Here is a 21,643-nt window from a genome sequence, read left to right as displayed (position 1 = left end):
CGACAATGTAACAAAGTAAATAAGCCAGAAGTTTCTGACTACACAGCTTAATTCTTTGTTCATATTCTGACGTAAAGATTGTAGAAGAATGAACTGTTTACATTACTTTAGATACAACGAAAACAAAAGGTTAATAATTAAACATCGTAGCACCAGTGCAGATAAAAACTTCAGAGAGGTCAAAGGACAGTTCTGACACTATTTCCACACCAACTATAATGGTTCTAGTGGCTCTGAGCACTATGCGACTTAACTTCTGAGGTCATCAGTCGCCTAGAACTTAGAACTAATTAAACCTAACTAACCCAAGGACATCACACACATCCATGCCCAAGGCAGGATTCGAACCTGCGACCGTAGCAGTCGCGCGGTTCCGGACTGAAGCGCCTAGAACCGCACGGCCACTCCGGCCGGCCCCTAATATAATGAATAAAAGAAAAAAAAATTGACGGAAAAGTATGAAAAGGGATATGTAAATCGTTGTTACAGGTGATGAAAGAAGGAAATTTAATAGACAATTTTCTAGCATAGGAAAATGCAGAAGTTATACGACATACAGAATTCACTGTAAACTTAAACATCGACCATCGAAATTTTCAGATACGACGTCATTAGACATTTTACTATCGTTTCTTTCTGTTTAATTCTTTCTTTCAACGTAGTGCAACATGTACCTCTTCAGTGACGAATATTTTTAGCAGCAGGAAAGAAACGTGGTGCAAGAAACAGACTATCATTCTGTGTAGGAGTATCTGAAGAGCTAGTACTAGATTAGGGCCATAACTAGCGGTTCAGAACTCCTCTGGTATCTATACTTGGCGGGACAAGATTTAGCACTGCCCTTGGTCGGTGCAGCGTTAATGGATTCTGAAATATTTGACATTCTCGATCATTGGATTTTGTGAGTAATTTAACAGATTCTATTTCCTTTAGGAAGAAACGGCATGTCTTAAGAAAAGTTTGATATGATTAAGGGACCTGTCGTCGCTCAAATTCGTTACGCTTCAGTGCGCACGTATTCTAGGCACGTGACCAGACTTAAAAGTGACTGATGCGAAATTGGATTCCTGCTGCAATCATGCCGATTTCCTTCCTAGTCACACATGGCAAAACGAAACCAGAATTCATTTCAATACTAATTTCATTACCTTCCAAGTTTCGTGCTTCCACGAAGACCACGTATAAATATGAGGCAATTCCCTTACAACGATGACTACATATTGTGAAATATGGACGAAACAGTACTAAAGTAACTTCCGCATGATGTGTCTCACCCAAGTTACATTGCTCGATGAAACTTGAACCGTATGTACTTCTAGAATGAATTGTGCTACAATCTAATAAAGAACGGAACTATATATATATATATATAAGATGCGCAATGAGGCGAACAGAAATGACACTTTTATTCAAAGACAGTAATGACACGGCAGTCACTGCCACTGCGACTCATTATGTTCCTCTGGATATTACAACAGGCGGGACGTGGTTCTTAAAAGGGTGTGTGATCACCACGAGCGGAAGTGCATGCTCTGCAACATGCTTCCATGCTGGCTACTAGCATATTAGGGAATTCTTGTGGTAGGCGATCAGTCCCTCCACCGCAAGCGACAACTTCTGGATGGCAGTTGGTGCATGTGGACGTGCTGGAACACGTCTGTTAACGCATACCACTCGTGCTCGACGGTATCTAATTCGGTAAACGAGCAGGCCAGGCCATTCGCCGAATATCCTCTCGTTCCTGAAGTTCTTCCACCTGCGCTATTAAGTGCGATTGCACATTACCATCCATAAAAATTTAATCGGGCCCCAGTGCACCCCAGAAAGTGCGCATATGGTGGAGCATTGAAGTTTCACAATAACTTTGACCCGTGTCTGTACCGTGATGAAAGATTTGGAGCTCAATGCACCCATATAACATTATGCATCCTTTCGCCATTAACACCTGGGCCACCAAATGATCAAGTTCGACAATGGTTGACGTACCCTAATACGGCGAGAGATGGGACCACGTAATGCACCCAGGAGCATGGTCAAACGTGACTGTTTCGGTGTGGGGAAGCATAATGTTGCCCGGGGGTACTGACCTCCAAATCTGTAAATACGGTACACTCACTGGCCAACGTTATTGTGACGCTACTTCATCCTGATGTGCGCCTTTTCCGGGGTGCAGTAGGTCCTGTCTTAATTTTTAAGAATGACAATGCGTGACCACATCGAACAGCACAGGGGGAAGAGGTGTTGGAACGAGTGGTTTTTTGGGATGAGGAGGAGATTACTGTTCAACGTCCTGTCTACAACAAGATCATTAGGGACGGAGAACAATCTCGGATCAGGGAAGGATGGTGAAAGAAATCGGCCGTGTCCTTACAATGGAGCCATCCCGGAATTTGCGATTTAGAGAAATCACGGAAAACCTAAATTGCGAAGGCCAAATGAGGGTTTGAACCGTCGTCCTTCCGAATGCGATTCCAATGTGCTAATCACTGCGCCGCGTCACTCTGTCAGTGGGTTTTTGGAGAAACGATAGGTCTGCCGGTACCCCCATTTAAATCCCATCGATAACGTGTATGATAGGTTGGGGAGATGTATTGCAGCGCGTCGTCATAGCACCAGTGACCATCCAGCCGTTGTCAACAGCACTGGTGGAGGAACGGGTTGCCTTACCAAAAGAAATCCTTATTAACCTTGCGGCCAGAATGTAAACACGTATCAGGGCATACACTGCCGTCCATTGTGTTCACACACCCTATCGAAATCCACGTCCTGCCTATTATAATAACAAGGGGATGGTCAAGAATCACCGTGACATCAGTGTAATTATTGTATTTGAATGAAAGTGTCATTTTTTGACCTAATTGCGTATTACTTTCATGGACATTCTGCACTAAACTGTAACAACTTTTTCTACACTGATAAGCCGAAACATTATGACCACTACCCATCGCGACGTTGGATGCCGCCTGATGGCATAGCTGGGCACGTGACGCTGTAACAAAAGAACGTAAGCGGAGCAGACACGGACGGAGGCTGACCCCAGCGAAGATATAGGCTGCAAATGGGGAAAACAACTGAGATAAGTGACTTTGACAATGGGCAAATTATTATTTCGCAGAGACTTTGAACGAGTATCTCGGAAACGGCGAAGCTGGTCGAATGTTCACGTGCTACTGTCGTGCGCCACAGAAAGAGTGAAACTACCACTAGGTGCTAAATGGTTGGACGTCCACAACTCTTCACAGAGCGTGAGGTTCAGAGGCTTATTTGTTCTACAAAGTAAGGCAGATGGTACTCTGTGGCATCTCTGCTCAAAGAGCACAATGCGAAGACCCACCGACGGCTGCGAGCCACCTGCATCCCTTCATGCTTGATATCTTCCCCGACGGCGATGTCATCTTCCAGCAGTATAACTATCCGTGTCTTGGAGTCAGAACCGTGCTACAGTGGTTTCAGGAGCATTATAGTGAATTCACATTGATGTTTCGGTGACCAAATTCGCCTAATGTAAACACTATGGAACCCATGTGGGTCGCTATCGGGCGCCGTTACCGCGTACCCAAATCAGTGGTCCGTTATTTATGCGGATTACATGACCTGAGCGTAGACATCCAAAGATACATACCTCCACAAACCTACCAGTCTGATCTCTGATGCGCATAATCAGTTGCAAAGACGGACAAAAAAAAAATGCTATTGCCTCATCAGTGTATGTATGGTTCAAATTTCATCGCGTTATGTTCCTTGGCAGTGACACACCTTGCGCAAGTTACTTTTTTCCTTAAGTTTTTCAAAAATATGTAATTCCCCACAAGATGTACATTGCAATGTTTGCTGAAGCAAATACATCTTATTAAATCTACTGTAAAATTTCCTGTTCCATTCATTAGTGAAATAAATTATCTTGTTATATTTTCCATCTGTATTGGCTCCCAGTTAAAATATAACTATATTATTTTAATTTTTGGTGCAGTAATAGATATTTATAGTAATAATGCAGAAGCATTTACTAAAAGAAATTTAGCTAGATTTCAGGGTTATGTACGCCTTCGAAAAGAGTTGAGTCTCCTTTTCCATGGGAAAAATCTGTAAGATAGCACTGTGTTATCACATGGACAGAGTTGTGACTGACGTACAGCTAAGACGATCATACTTAGTCGTGGCTACTGACATCGTATAAATCTGACAAGTGTGCCACACTGGGCCACAACACTTCAGAGTCTCTTCTTTATACATTCATATCTTTGGCAATATGTCCCGATTATTAAGATCATTTATTACGTTTCATACAGAGAATCTGAGATATAAAATCATATACTACTACAACGAAATACTTTCAGCAGGAAGAGTCATCCTCATTTTGTCAGTAATAACTATTAGAGAAGATGGGAAAGCGATCTCTTTCACTTGGAGCGATAAAATTCAACTAAACGTGGTCAAATCAACAATATTGTTATCACGTGAATGTTAAGGGACACGGAAACTACAGCATTAGATGTACAAAAAGTGTATCCATTGGGCATGCAGTCTCCTAAATAATTAATTTGAAGACGATCACATACTAGTGTCCTGTTATGATATTCAAAAGGGACTATTTCTTTTAGGATATCAGGAGGAGGGTTCCACAAACTGGAGTATGACGTAGACGTGTAAATATTGTAAGGAAATGTATACTTAGAAAAAAGTGATGAACAAGCAGGAATTAGGAAAGAAAGAAGGAAAGAGCATAATGAAATCTCGTTAGATTAAAATAGGTTAATACGAATGACATGTTGGCATCGTTATGGTTTCGAAGGTAAGTATAATAGTAAAAATGCAAATGACGTGTGGCTAGGGCCTCCTGTCGGCTAGACCGTTCGCCTGGTGCAAGTCTTTCGAGGTGATGCCACTTCGGCGACTTGCGTGTCGACGGGGATGAAATTATGATAATAAGGACAACACAACACCCAGTCCCTGTGCGGAGAAAATCTCCCACCCAGCCGGGAATCGGACCCGGGCCGTTAGGTATGACATTCCGTCGCGCTGACCACTTTTTCTTTTTCTCTTTTTTAAACAGTATGGACATACAGATATCAATGTGCAATCAGTCAAGGATAGTCAAGCCTGGAAAAACTAAAACAGAATGAAGATACCATCGAAGATAGTAAACATAAATAACATGAAAATAAAGCTACCACTTCGTAGTCAGACTTCCAAGCAACTGCGCCCACTGATAAAGATAGTTCTAGTTGAATGTATGATCGTTTTCACTTCGTTCTGACCTCATCTACCACTGTCTTGAACATTCCAACTACACGGCGGGCTGTGAAAGGCGCTCCATAGGTAGTTTGCAAAGCATCGTCGATATCTGGTATGCCCGAGAATAGCATGATGTCTTTCTTGCAAATAGAGCTAGAAGTCGAGTAAATTCTTGTGCCCGTCACGATAGAGGTAATGTATCGCACGTCCACGAATCCAGGTGACGGAGTTGGTCCGAGTCTTGGGGTAAAATGTCTCATCCGGAAACAATAACATGCGTGCATATATATGCTCCGGCGTAACTCCCAAGAGATAAGCCAGCATCTGCCGCAATAGGTGCCAAACCGGCTTCGCCTCTCCACAGCTGAGGCGGTGCTCGTCAGAATCAACTGTATTACAACCCACACAATAGGGAGGTTCTGCCATGTGGATATTGCACAGACGTTCTTGCGTCACCGGCTTCCCATTAACGACGACGTACCATTGGGAAACAACATCGGAATCAAGCATGGCATCGTGGACAGTCTTAAACACCACGCACCACCGTACATCAGGATATTTTAGTTCGACCACATTAAGGGGGCGACGTTGCAGCATGTCGTGATACAAGTGTCGAGTTGTGGCCATTCGTGGTGTCGTGAGCGCTGCACTGGAATAACTTTGTTCTGAATAGAAACGTTCTATATAAAAGACGGGCACTCTGATGTCCTGTAGCGGCATCGGCATTCTTGGTGAAGCAGGCCGTAGCGCCGTCAGAAGCTAACTCGTGAGGCTTGTAGGACAACGGCGCAGCAGACATAAATGTGAGCTAACATAGAGGGCAGCGGCCCTGTCGTGTACATTAACTAGGCCGAGACCATATTTTTCCGTGGGGAGTACTATCTGAACTTCAGTGACATACCAGCGCTAATGAAGTATCCCAACGCAGCCATAATACTACGCGCCAAGGAGTTCGGAATGGGTAGCGTTTGGGCGACATGCGGTATGCGGGACGCTAGGTATACATTGGCATAATGCGCCCGCTGAACGATGTTGAGGGTCCGCAAGCGCTGATTTGCAATTCCAGCCCTAATTTGGTTAAGAAGGCGTCGATAACTGTGTGTCGTCGCGCGTCGCATGTCGTTCATGAAATCTAAGCCCAAGTAGCGGACAGTATCACTGAAGCGTAAGGGGGCAATGTGTTCCTGCGGTAGCCTTAGCCCGATGCTCAAGGCGACGGACTTGTCAACGTTGATTTGGCTACCAGAATCTGTATCGTAGGTTGCAATATAGTCCAAAGCCGCCGCCATATCGGCAGCTCCACGTATGACGATCATCAACTCATCCGCATATGGGGTGTAGCGATAGATGGAGCCGCCAAACTGTTTCTCAGTGAGCCTGTCTCGGAGACCACACGACAAAGGTTCTAAGGCCAATGCAAATAACAATGTAGATAATGGACAACCCTGTCGTACTGATCGGTGGATCGGCATAGGTGCCGTTATGCTTCCATTAACAAGAACTCGAGTAGTAGCACCATGCATGTCAACACTGTGATAAATGGGTCGGGGTATTCCATGCGCCGTAGAACGGCTGTGAGGAAGATGTGGCCCACACGGTCAAAAGCCTGGCTAAAGTCGATAGACCCAAGGGCTGCCGGCAAACGTCTCACCCGTACAAGGGAGATGAGATCTCTGTAACGACATAACGCAGTTCTGATGCTGTTGGGTACACCGAGGACATCTGATCGCTGGACAGGGCGTGCAATAGTGTGCCGCGAATACGTTTTGATATCAGCCTCGAAAAGATCTTGAAGTCGCTGTTCAGTAACGTTAAGGGGCCACAATCGCGGACATAATTCCGTCCCTCCGGATCATGTATGAGTACAATCAGTCCTTCCAAGAACAGTGCAGGCAACGGTATGCCTGGGGACATCAATTCCTGACGAATTTCAACACAACACGGTCCCAACATTTGTTTAAAGGCTCGATAGAATTCTAATGGTAGTCCGTCTTGCTGATTTATGGGGAGCACCTTTACCAATGGCATCGAGCACTTCCTCTTCTGTCACTTCTCCCAGTAAATTCGGTACCATGTCTGGTTAAACTGTACCGTGGACGTGCACAGAAACGGTGTCTACCGTCGCGCAAATGAGGGAGGACTGCTGGATATAGGTGAGCGTAATGCCCATAAGAGCAGGCTTCGCACATTCAATCCACTAAATGAGGGTAACTACCACGACGCTGTAAGGACGCGTTCCACGACTCTTCGATAGCACCTTTACATGCCGGCTCGTCCAGATGTGTGACGTTCAGTTTCCAGGGGGGCCTATTGCCCCACACACGTGCAGGTTGGAGGGCAATGGTGTAAATATACGCTGTGTGGTCGGGGAATGCAGTGGGCCAGAGATCTGCTCCTCTCGTCGCCGTGCTTGCAACGTAAGCCCTGTCTAACTGCACAAGGGGCGTGATGTCGTTGATGATCTGACGGAGATAAAGTACAGTCGAAAACGCCTCCGATCACCATATCGTCTATGCGGCCCATACAGAGATGCGTGATATCTTCCGAAAAAAAGCGGGCTCGATCTCTCCGTCTCCCTGATCCTGAAGGGGCATATACATTGATGAGTCGTACACCATTGACAGTTACGGCCATGGCTCTTGCAATCGGTAGGTACATTACGTCTGTAGCCGTCAAGTTTTCCCGTAGCAGGACAGCCACACCACAATCGGTAGAAGAAGCGTTTGACAAGTGGGCGGTATATCCGTAGAATTCAGGGAAACTAGCGACACATACTTCCTGCGAAAGTGCCACGTCAATGTCCGCCGCGTCGATCATGCGATGTAGCATTGTCAGTTTGTGTAGTGCCCTTATCGCACTGATATTGACTGTGGCAACGCGAAAGGTGTGCTGCCTAGCCTCTTAACCTAGGATAGACGCCATGGAAGTCGAAGATAACTGCAAGCGATGCCGGACCCACCGAACCCGTTAAAGATTATGAGTCCTTCACGCTAGGAGTGGCATCCCCAATGCCACCCCCTTCCCTGTCACCCGTGCCTTCACCAGGAAGTTCCTCAAGATCATCCGACACTGAGGGTGCAACAAATGCTGTATAGCTGATCGGCACCTAAATCTCTTTCACCCAAGTCGTCTTTGGAAGAGGTGGACGGAGCGCCATCCATCGACGCGACCTGCTGCATCTGTGGTGCAAGAAGTAACTGGGCACTCGTGGTATGGGCAAGCGAGCCGTCTACACCACTTAGATCCTCAGTAGGCGCAGCATCTATGCCGTCTGACGAGATGACCGGCGTGCGTAGGAGGCAATCGTCAGAAGCGGTCCACCGACGTCGCTTGCGTCGTCTAGGCGAACGTTGCTTTCAAACGTGGACATCCGTATCCGAATGTGGGAGGCAGTCGAGCGTCATATCACCTTCCGCTAGGAAAGCCGCGGTTGGGATAATGTTCGCGTCCACGTCCATCGCGTCCTGAATGTTATGTTGCGTCTGGATTCCGTGGGACTGTTGCTGCTGTTGTTGCTGTGGAGGGAGCGACATCTGGGTTGGCATCGGGGGTCCTTTCTCTTCCTTCCTTGGTCTTTCTGACGTCGATGGATGTGCCCGACCGCCCGTTTCTTCCTCATCCATGGTTCGCATCGTCGTCTGAGCGTATGTGAGGTGCAGGATTGTCGTCCCCGTCGGCAAAACGTGGTCTCCCATTGTTGTCTGCGTAAGTCTACGTTGTAAGCAGCCCGATCGAACATGGCCTTCCTGCCCACATCCGGAACAGGTACGCGGTTGACCGTCGTACATTATGATTGCACGACAGCCACCGCTGTTCAAATAGGACGGCACATGTTCCTTGAGCTCAAGTTTAATTTGTCGCACACCATTGTATATCTTATGAGTCGAAAAAGTTTGCCACTTTTCTCCACCGTGACTGATGACATTGCCATATGGTCGGAAGGCGTCCTTGACAACTTCCTCTGGGGCATCGGAGGAAAGCTCAAAAACCCTTAAAGTATTCAGGCCCATGCCAGCATGATCCACCGTGACTGCACCGATATGACCGTCAGAACGTTTAAAACTGAGGGAGTTCGCGTATTTAGACACCACTGTCGGGCAGACCTCTGCACAGATCATTTTAACATAAACCGCGCTCGCCGTCATAGAAAAATGTATTCCGACGACAGTCGCCAGATCAAAATGTAGAACGTCGCGTTTGAACTGTTATATCTCATAGGCTAGAGGACGCGCGTGATCTGGTTGGAAGGTAAATCTGATCGAATTTTCGCGTCATGTGTGTGCCATAGTCGCACTGAACTTGGAACAAATGCAACTCGCGACGCGAAATGGTGAACACAAACAAGCGCTCACGGTCTCGCAAGGCGGGACGCAACATACGTCCTCGCCCCACCGCTGCCGAAAGCAGACTGCTTCATCTCAGCTACCAGGGGGCGGACAGTATAATAGTAAGCTACTCCGAGTAACTCAATAATTGTATTATTGTTCCATGGACTACAGGATATTCAATATCAACCATTACAGTGCATATTTACAGGCCACGTCACATATGATAATTTGGAAACACAGTGAATATATAAGAAAATAGCAATTAAAATTTGTAATAATCCTATGTGAATAATGTGGTGTGTCAGAGATGAGAAATAAAACGAGGATTACACAAGGAAATAAAAGAGAAAAAAATATTATTGAGTACCCAGAAATGTTTAGCTTTTACATTGTAACATTTTCTTCCAAAATTTAAAGTTTAAAGTCAATAGCAAAGAAAAAGCCTGAGACTATGAATGGATTATCCATAGCAGTAAACACTTGGTTAGTATGAAGTGATATTAGTTCAAAGGAGGAAGCAAGGGATATTAACGATTAACGTTCCATCGACGATGCTGTAATTAGAGATGGATTACAAACATTTTCTGGGAGGTGGATGGGGAAAAACTCGGCCATGCCTCTTCAAAGAAACCATTTCAGTATTTGCCGTAAATGATTTAGAGAAAACAGGGAAGACTAAAATACTGATGGCCACATGTAGAGTTGAACCACCGTCCTCCCGAATATGAATCCTGTATCTTATCACTGTACCACCTCCCTCGAAATGGTAGATCATCCGAGATTTCAAATATAACAGATATATTAATAATCAGGGGGAGAGATTTAACGTGCCTACAGGAAGGAAGTGGGCGGAAAAACCATGCCTAACATTTTATAAACTTTTATTGCAAATTGAACTCCGAATAACGCCCATAGTAACTTTGTTTATACTCTGTATAATTTATGACCATTTTACCGTTTAATTTATGTAATGCTTTATATACACAGCATTTTATTGAAATGTGAGCCACCACCTAGGGCAAACACCTTCTCTGATTGTAACGCTACTTTATTGAATTTGGAAAAGATATATAATTTCGCCTTCTATTAAGTCTTTTCACCATGTATTTTGAATACACCATCATTTCATTCATCGGCAAAGTTACTGTTAAACCACACCGACGTAAAACTAGAGTAAAAATAAAATACATGGAGCAAACAGTAGTACACTGTAAAAAACAAACTTAAAAAAACCTGAAGTGAACAGAACTTCCAGGAAAATTACTTTTAAAGAGGTCGCTACGTACGTGTGTGCACAGAATCTTCAGACGGCTGCTAATTCCTGTGTGATGTTACTGAGACTGATCATTTCTTATTAGCAACATAACAATATTATTGTGTAATCATTTGCTAGAATTATATTAGACGCTTATTAACTTCCTAAAGGGATCAATTTGGAGGACGGTGTATTTCAATTTAACTGTTTTCCAACTCAAGACAGACGCTTTGAAGAGTCGGATCACATCTCTTCACGATACAAGATAACGTCTAAATTTTTGCTAATTACATGTATAACATTCACGGAAGAGAGCAGTGCTTGTTATGCAGATGAAATTCATTATACTCTTGCATTTAACCGACAGCATATATCCACATTCAAGATTTTATATATGGTTGTGAAGTGATTTTACAGAACCTCTGAAGAACTGCTTATCATCCAATAATTGTTGCAAAAAGAATTTCTGAAGTGATCAACACTAATAATAAATCTTGCTTGAATGTAGATGTACTATACTGTAATGCCATGATCCGATCAGCTTGTACTACTCATTAATTATTTGCTGAATGAGCCTTATGACTCACTATCGATACCATGGCGGACACTGTATTCCATTAATTACACACCTAATCACAATTAAAAGAATGAAGTGATATACAGTTCTTCTGTTCATCCACAAATTTTGTATACAGTGTTGCTGTCTATTACTATTTCATCTGAAAGTTGTGGACTATGCACAAATTTAGAAGACAGCTAATAAAAATGATTTAAATAATGAAAAACTGCACGAGTTACGTAATTTTTCATGCTTAGTACAATGCGTTTCGAAAATTTAATCTCGTTTTCAAGCGAATTTGTTTACATAAATTCTTTTAATGATGTTTGTGTATGTGACTTTCTGCCTGTCTTGCACTGTTGTTGTCTTTCTTGAGGTTATACTGCAGTTGGAAAATCGGACAAAATAGATCTTGGGATGTCTTTATATGTTAGTATTGGAAATAGTATTTTATTCTGTCAACTTAGAAGTATTGTTGCTCCTACAATACGCAGAATATCATCACACACACCCAAATCGTCACTCACACTGGTTCTACAATATAATTTCTTCAAGACTTTGTATACAGGCAGAGGAGTTACATTTGCTGCTCGCTGTGCAGTTATAAAATTTACTTTACTATTAATTACTGGTAAAATATTGATTATGTTTATTTTCCATTTTGTTCTAGAATCTATGAGGAAATGTAAATATTTATGGAAACTGCTGCAGTTATCAAACACAATAGAAACATTTGAAAAATTGACTAATGGGCTATCTAGTTTGTCACTGACAATTTTTCCCCGACGCTTTTAGTTGTGTAAAAGATTTGCAGCTCCTCTATGAAATCCATAGTAGGTCATATTTGGAAGTGGAGAAATGTTTTCAGATCTTCTGAGTTTCTGAATGGGTGTCCAGTGTTTTTATGTGTGTTGCTATTCCCGAGTTTGTGAATTGATTATGTGTGTAACAGTCGATGAGCTCAGAGTATCAAATTAGACAGTTCCTGTCAGTCTATCGTATGTAGTAGCTTGAGACAGTTTCACATTTTGTTTTGTGTATTCCTGAGCTTGAGAATTTAACGATTTTATAGATAAAGATGTGCACTTATTTCTGTTGTAGTTTTTGTTACTGGTGGAAGCTACTTTCACTTTACGTGACGTTAGTGGATTTGTTATTTTTGTGAGAAATATTACCTACATAAAGATTTGTGGCCATATAGTTGATTGTATTATTGGTTGCTTCCAAACAGCCAGGAATAATTTTTTATTTGTTTCTGCATTTTGTGTGTCATTCATCTGGGGAAGTCGTTAGCCACTGCAGTTTGCTTAGTTATGTATAATTATTTGTCCCTGTCATCTCTCTCCAACTAAGTTTTGTTTGCTCTGTGTACCATCATCCCATATGCAGTTTTTTGTGTACAGCTGGGTGACATATAGCAGGAACTGTGTTGCTGGACGTTGTCTTGTTCGTGTATACCTTGGAGTAGTGCCTGTTGTTGTGGTTTTCTATGTACAAATCTAGAAAACCAATATTATTACTTTTTCAATATTCATATGTGAAATTTATTTCCCTGCGAATATTATGAAACAAATTTATGATGTTATTGGTATCAGCACTAAATAAAATTAAGGTATTATTTGCATATCTTGCGCAGCACACTTTGTTTCCTAAACATGGTTCCTGACTTCTAAATATTTTCTGTTCCAGGTGGCACATGAAAACGTCTGCTGTTGTGCCAGATATGGATGAGCCCATGGCTTGCCAATCTAGTCGTTGATAAGCATTATCATTAAATGTGAACCGTTTTTGTGCTTTAGTAAATTCTTCTTTATTACTGAAATGGCTTCTTTAACAGGGTACTGGAATCTACTGTACAACCAGAATACCTTATATAGATAACATTTCTCAAAAAATAGCAAATTTATTTAAGTCACATAAAGTGAAAGAAGCTTCCTCTAGGAACAAAAAGTTACAACAGAAATTCGTGCACACCTTGAACAATGAAGAAGAGAAATTTTCAGACTCAGGAATATACTAAAGGACACGTAAAACTTTGCTGAAGATACGTAATAAGACAGACTGGCACAAACTTTAAAATTAGATACACTGAACACATTAGCTATTACACAAATAACCAGTACACAAAATCGACAATAACAATACACTGCCCACCCATTCAAAAACATAGAAGAAGATCTTAAGATTTTAACCATTTCCAAAAACATATACAATGAATTTATTGCAATGAATGGAAACTTTTGTACACCATTAAAAGCAATTCTCAATGGCAAACTAATTAGCGAATCACATAGTTTTCAAATGTTGCTCCTGAACATGATATTTATAGTAAATTTCATAAATCTGTTCATTTCCTCATAGACTATATTCAACATTTGCAATAAAAATAGAATATAACTATACTCAATAATTTAACAGTCAGTAATGGTAAAATATATTTTACAACTGACAGCTCTATGCACATAATGTAATCTACAGCAAATTTAACTCCCCAGACTGTATACGAAGTGTCCGTGAAACTATATTGTCTTAATATCTATGTAGCATGTTTTGAGTACAAAAACAGTGTAAGTGATGATTTCGGTGTGTCATACCCTGTGTCATGGAGGAGGAAGAATATTTGTAAGTAGGCGGACAAAAGTACTATTTCTAAAATTAGCATATAAAGAATATACCAATATTTATTTTGTCCGATTTTTCTATTGCAGTATTAACTCAAAAAGACAATTACAGCTCAAGAGAAGCAGAAAATCACACCTACAGAAGTCATTAAAATATTTATGTAAGGTAACCCACCTGAAAAAGAGAAGAAACATTACGTATCTGGTGCAGTTTTTCATTATCACGTCATGGATAACACAGGTTTAGGCTTTCCAAAAATAACTATTATGATGAACGAAATTAACTTATCTAGCTAAAAGACTGTAAGAGGGAAAGAAGAACAGAAAACTGCAGCAGCCGTGGGTTGTGACCTTGGAAATTACATCGAACTCACACCCGACGGCAAGGTGGCCTACATTCCTTTACTGTTTCCAAATGGTTCAAAAGGGTTCAGATGGCTCTGAGCACTATGGGACTTAACTTCTGAGGTCATCAGTCTCCTAGAACTTAGAACTACTTAAACCAAACTAACCTAAGGACATCACACACATCCATACCCGAGGTAGGACTCGAACCTGCAACCGTAGAGGTCGCGCGGTTCCAGACTGTAGCGCCTAGAACAGCTCGGCCACTCCGGCCGGCTTACTGATTCCACTTCTATGTGATCTGGCAGACGTGTCTGACACTCAGCAAGATCCAGAGCCCTTGTTCTGTTTATTGAACTGTGGTCAGCACTCACTGCAGTGTAAACCTGCAACTGAATTTTTCATAGAAAGTATCTTATTTGGCTCTGAGCACTATGGGACTTAACAGCTGTGGTCATCAGTCGCCTAGAACTTAGAACTACTTAAACCTAACTAACCTAACGACATCACACACATCCATGCCCGAGGCAGGATTCGAACCTGCGACCGTAGCAGTCGCACGGTTCCGGACTGCGCGCCTAGAACCGCGAGACCACCGCGGCCGGCGTATCTTATTTCTGTTGTTATTAAACTATAACAAGATTGTCTATTTAGCTAAACGTAATTGCTTGCTTACTCCGGAAATGGTAACAACACTTGCTTTTCTAAGGTAGTGTGTAAAAAAAAAAAAAAGGGTTCAAATGGCTCTGAGCACTATGAGACTTAACATCTATGGTCATCAGTCCCCTAGAACTTGGAACTACTTAAACCTAACTAACCTAAGGACATCACACAACACCCAGTCATCACGAGGCAGAGAAAATCCCTGACCCCACCGGGAATTGAGGTAGTGTGTAAGTGGGAGTGTTGCCGACGACGTGGACACCTAATTATGCTGGTTTGAGCGTCACACGAATAATACCGCACTGATCGCTTGTCTTTCATTACTTTACACGCTATGCTTGCTCGCATTCACTGTGGGGTCTCAGTACCTGTTTTGCGGAGGCGGCACGATGGCAAGTTCACTGCAACACTTTTCTTCAAATTCCACTAAGAACCACTCTGAGATTTTAGTTTCAAGATCCCCATTCTTGAGGGTTCATTACAGCCGTGTACAGGCCTGATGTTAACCGGATGTTCTACCTATAGGTATTAATGACGCCCAGTCTAAGGCTATTCTGGAGTTCCTTCCCCTCCGCAATAGCAGAAGCCTTCTCGCCCGGCTACCTAAAGATCTTCCCAGACGGAAGACTATTCTAGAGTTCCTTCACCTCCGCATTGAAAGAAGCCTTCCCGCCCGAGTTTTATTCTTTCAAGATGTGTTGGGCAAGGGCCATTATCTGTCCAGGGATGCAGTATTCCCGTCTGGGATTGTCAGGGTTCATTTTCAACCTTTCCCAGACACATGCAAAGAGAGAATAAATTCGTTAGACCTTATTATGATTGTCCCATTGACTCTGCCTGCAAAGTAACCCCGCTCCCGTCCTCTAAATGGTGTTTACTGGTGACCCAAGCACCAGTTATCTTCTGAGTATTTTCGAAATTTTCTTTTTTTAGCCAGTATGAAGCACCATTGTACCCAATGTCTACTGGGTATATATTCAGAGAACCACATATAATAAGCCCAGAAAGCCTCACTAGTAAGCCCTCTGTGCTAGACGCACAGTTGTTCTACGACGCTCGACCAGTAGTCGGTGGCCACATGCACTGGCTCCGAAACTAATTATTGTTGTTAATATGGTCGAGTGGTATGCCTACATGACGGACGGTGGTAGACTAAAATTGGTAGTTCCTGCAGTTGCTATTTCGAAGCGTTATCCATTGCTAACGATATGCGATCACTGTAACCAAGCTTTTTATCAAGACGTTGTTATAGCTTTGGACCAGTAGAGATATTCCATAATGTTAATGCTGGATTTATAGTTGTTGATAACCTACCTTTAAACAGAACATCAGTGGTTTTGTGCACAGCAGTTGCCAGTTTATTATCTTCATACCACTTATCCACTTCAGCACATCTCAGGCTTTATTCTCTAGCGCTGCTCTTGAGTTTGCAGAGACTATTACTGGAATATCATATGCGTACACCACAGTCCCATCAGTATTCCCATGCATCGAACTGAAGAGGCGGGTATCGTAAGATACCAGAAGACAGGTACACAGATGGACCAGTGCGGCCATCCCTTCGTGATACGTTTCATCACTTTCCATTTTCCCGCAAGCTACTACACAACTCTCCCCTTGCAGTAATCTCGAAAGATGTGATAGAGTGACAAACGCACCTGTTCTCAGCCGCGCATAATGTGCAGGGGTGTATAGACGACTTATCCTTCAGAAGGACTTATAAGAAGTGTTGATGGGATCATTTGGTGTCTTACTATACAATTTTAGTCACTAATCAATAAAACAGAGAGGACTTCATTCGGAAGTGGCTTAGAAATGCGAACATATACTACCTACAACGCATACAAAGTTCGTCTGAAAGGCAGAAGCAACTGCCAGAAATAAATAGTTTTTACTTTCTTTCCAAATCCAGTAAATTTTTTTAATTGCTTGAATGTTTATAAAAGATGATTCTTTAAGCGATGTGCTTTTATACTTTATGAGTAGGAGAAAGATTCTGAAAGTGTTTCTACATATCCTTTTTCGCTCATCTACATCCACACATCGCTAGCCATGTTTTGGTGTTTGTCGGAGGGTGTTTTGTGTATCATTATGACTTCCACCTGTCCTGTTCCAATCGCGAATTGTTCGCGGAAAGAACGATTGTTGTTAAGCCACCACGGAGCTCGAAGCTCTCAAATTTTACCTTCATGGTCTCTTCACGAAATATACGTAGGACAAAACAATGCATTACATTTTTTGAAAGACATTTCCGCTATTTGCTTACTAAGCGTTCATTTATTTTACACAATCATGATTTCCGCTTTGTAGCCATTCCCCAGTGCACGGTGAAACATTAAAATAAGTCTAACTTGCATGTACACACCTCAGAAACAGTACAGCATCTCCCCGGTTCCCAGAACTCCTGAAGATATACGTTGGCTGTCAAAATTGTATCACAGAGATAGTCCCTTTGACTGTTGTGACATGTCAGTAAACCCGCCGAAAGATGTAAACAACTATGCATGAGCAGCGCCTATTGGACGGAAGGGGTCAGACGGCCGAACAGTTCCAGTCATTCTACCAGGAAGGAGGTATACGGCTCGTGATGCCTGTAGTTCAACCATGCCTAGACGGTGAATACCACGGATCGATCGCGTCCGCATTCTTACTCTGTGCAAAGAAGGGCTCTCAACAAGGGAAGTGTCCAGGCGTCTTGGTGTGAACCAAAGCGATTTTGTGCGGACATGGAGGAGATACAGAGAGGCAGCAACTGTCGATGACATTCCTCGCTCAGGCCGCCCAAGGGCTACCACTGCAGTGGATGACCGCTACCTGCGGATTATGGTTCGGAGGAACCCTGACAGCAACGCCACCATGTTGAATGATGCTTTTCTTGCTGCCACAGGACGTCGTGTTCTGACTCAAACTGTGTGCAATAGGCTGCATGATGCTCAACTTCACTCTCGACGTCCATGGCAAGGTCCATCTTTGCAACCACGACACCATGCAGCGCGTTAGGGATGGCCCCAACAATATACCGAATGGACCACTCAGGATTGGCATTACGTTCTCTTCACCGATGAGTGTCGCATATGCCTTCAATCAGAAAATCGTCTGAGACATGTTTGGAGGCAACCCCGCCGGCTGAACGCCTTAGACGCACTGTCCAGCGAGTACAGCAAGGTGGAGGTTCCCTGCTGCTTTCGGATAGCATTATGTGGGGCAGACGTACGCTGTTGGTGCTCATGGAAAGCACCGCAACGGCCCTACGACACGTGAATGCCATCCTCCGACCGATAGTGCTACTATATCGGCATCATATTGGCGAGGCATTCGTATTCATGGACGACAATTCGCGCCCCCATCGCGCACATCTTGTGAATCTGTGCCTTCAGGAAAACGACATCGCTCGACTAGAGTGGCCAGCATGTTCTCCACACATGTACCCTATCGAACATGACTGGGATAGATTGAAAAAGCTGTTTATGGACGATGTGACCCACCCACCACTCTGAGGGATCTACGCCTAATCGCCGTTGAGGAGTGGGACAATCTGGACCAACAGTGCCTTGATGAACTTGTGGATAGTATGCCACGACGAATACAGGCATGCATCAATGCAAGAGGACGTGCTTCTGGGTATTAGAGGTAGCGGTGTGTTTAGCGATCTGGAGCACCAACTCTGAAGGTCTCGCTGTACGGTGGTACAACATGCAATGTGTGGTTTTCATGAGCAATAAAAAGTGCGGAAATGATGTTTTTGTTGATCTCTATTCCATATTTCTGTCCTGGTTCCGGAACTCTTGGAACCGAGCTGGTGCAAAACTTTTTTTCATGTGTGTATATGCCATTGTCGAAAAATCATATTTCTGCTCTTATAGACCAGTTGTCGTATTACAGGATACGAGTGCATACCCAAGAAACATAATATTTATGACATTACATGCAGTGGTAAACCATGAACAAACACTATGCGTATTTAACAGCAAATACATTCATGTGACCTCTGTTCAGCACCTCTGCTGATCAGCTGAGTTGGTGAGCAGAAGTGATGAATGCAAATCACGGGAATGTAGGAATATATTTGCAGTTAAATATGCCATACTGTATGTTCATTTTTTCTCACTGCACATAATGTCAGCCATAATATGCTTCTTGGACATGGACTCTTATCCTGTAATACGACATTTGGTCTACAGGATCAGAAATATAATTTCTCGGTGACGACATGTCATAGACAGGTCAGACTTATTTTAATATTTCAGCGTGCACTTGGGAATTGCTACAAAGCCGAAATCATGATTGTGTAAAATAAATGGACAACTAACACTTAAATGGCGAAAATGGCTTTCAAAATATTCTGTATGATTGTAGTCCTCAAAAAAGAAAATATCGTTAATACATTGGTTGACTTTTTTAGGGACGTAAACTCTCGGCACTTTAACATTGAATCATACCGCGATGCAGGACGCCTGTCTTGTACCGTCTGCCACTTGAGTTGTCTGAGCACCTTCGTGACGCATTCGCCCTTACTATATAAGGCTTTAACGAGACGTGCCGTTCATCTTTGCACCTTCACTAGTTCCTCTATCGATCCTACCTGGTATGATCCCCAATTGACGAGCAATATTCAAGTATTGGTCAAATGAATGTTTTGTAAGTTTCCATATTTATTGGTAGACTGTATTTCTTACGGACTATTCCGATAATTGTCACTCTGGCACCTGCTTCACCTGCGATTCGTTTTGCTCGTTTCTTTTTTTTCCCCTTATTGTCACTTTATTTCCCTTACCCTGTGCGGCGGAGGGGTAAGGAGGGGGGGGGGGGGTGGGGGGTGGCTGGCGGCGCAAAACAAAAAGTTTAAAACATAGTATAGAACTGGACATGGCAGTTGACAAAATGAATGTTTGACATAGTGAAACGACATATATTTCGTTAGTTAACTTACAATATAAAAGGCGGATTAGTTGATTATTTAAAAGATTGACTCAGATGAAACTGCAAAAATATGTTTCACGAAAGTTAAAAAAAAGTTAAAAAGAGGAGGACATGTTAAAAGAAGTAAAAAGCCGGTGTGAAGTGATGAGTAGGCCTAGACTGGAAGGAAGAGGGGTATCACGGGGATGTAGGAGTTAAGGTAGTGTTTAACAGGGTGTCTGCGCAGGCGGATGGATAGAGGAGGAATTCGGGAGAGAGAAGAGGGATGGACACCATTCCGGACCAAGGCTTAGGATGGGAGTGGTGAGGAGGTGAGAGGAAGGGAGGCCTGACCAGACAAGGTGGGATGGATTCTGTTAGATCTGATGAGGATGGGTATGTTGTGGTTGTCGTTGTGATCTTCAGTCCTGAGACTGGTTTGATGCAGCTCTCCGTGCTACTCTACCCTGTGCAAGCATCTTGATCTCCCAGTACCTACTGCAGCCTACATCCTTTTGAGTCTGATTTGTGTATTCATCTTTTGGTCTCCCTCTACGATTTTTACCATCCACGCTGCCCTCCAGTACTATGTTGGTGATCTCTTGATGCCTCAGAACATGTCCTTCCGACCGATCCCTTCTTCTAGTCAAGTTGTGCCGCAAATTTCTCTTCTCCCTAATTCTATTCAGTACCTTCTCATTATTTATGTGATTTACCCATCTAATCTTCAGAATTCTCCTGTAGCACCACATTTCGAAAGCTTCTATTCTCTTCTTGTCCAAACTATATATCGTCCACGTTTCACTTCCATACATCGCCACACTCCATACAAATACTTTCAGAAACGACTTCCTGACACTTAAATCTATACTCGATGTTAACAAATTTCTCTTCTTCATAAACGCTTTCCTTGCCATTGCCAGTCTACATTTTATATCCTCTCTGCTTCAACCATCATCAGTTATTCTGCTCCCCAAATAGCAAAACTCATCTACTACTTTAAGTGTCTCATTTCCTAATCTAATTCCCTCAGCATCACCCGACTTAATTCGACTACATTCCATTATCCTCGCTTTGCTTTTGTTAATGTTCATCTTATATACTCCATTCAAGACACTGTCCATTCCATTCAATTGCTCTTCCACGTCCCCTGCTGTTTATGATAGAATTACAATGTCATCGGCGAACCTCAAAATTTTTATTTCTTCTCCATGGATTTTAATTCCTACTCCGAATTTTTCTTTTGTTTCCTTTACTGCTTCCTCAATATCCAGATTGAATAACATCGAGGATAGGCTACAATCTTGTCTCACTCATTTTCCAATCACTACTTCCCTTTCATGACCCTCCACTCTTATAACTCACATCTGATTTCTGTACAAATTGTAAATAGTCTTTCGCTCCATGTATTTTATCCCTGCCACTTTCAGAATTTGAAAGAGAGTATTCGAGTCAACATTGTCAAAACCTTCTCTAAGTCTACAAATGCTAGGAACGTAGGTTTGCCTTTCCTTAATCTCTCTTCTAAGATAAGTCGTAAGGTCAGTATTGCCTCACGTGTTCCAACATTTCTACGGAATCGAAACTGATCTTCCCCGAGGTCGTCTCCTACCAGTTTTTCCATTCGTCTGTAAAGAATTTGCGCTAGTATTTTGCAGCCGTGACTTATTAAACTGATAGGTCGGTAATTTTCACACATGAATATTTAAGAATTTACAGATGGCGCAGCGATCTGGTC

This window comes from Schistocerca americana, chromosome X, assembly GCF_021461395.2.
Source record: "Schistocerca americana isolate TAMUIC-IGC-003095 chromosome X, iqSchAmer2.1, whole genome shotgun sequence".
NCBI lineage: Eukaryota > Metazoa > Arthropoda > Insecta > Orthoptera > Acrididae > Schistocerca > Schistocerca americana.
Note: the sequence above shows the minus strand (reverse complement) of the source record.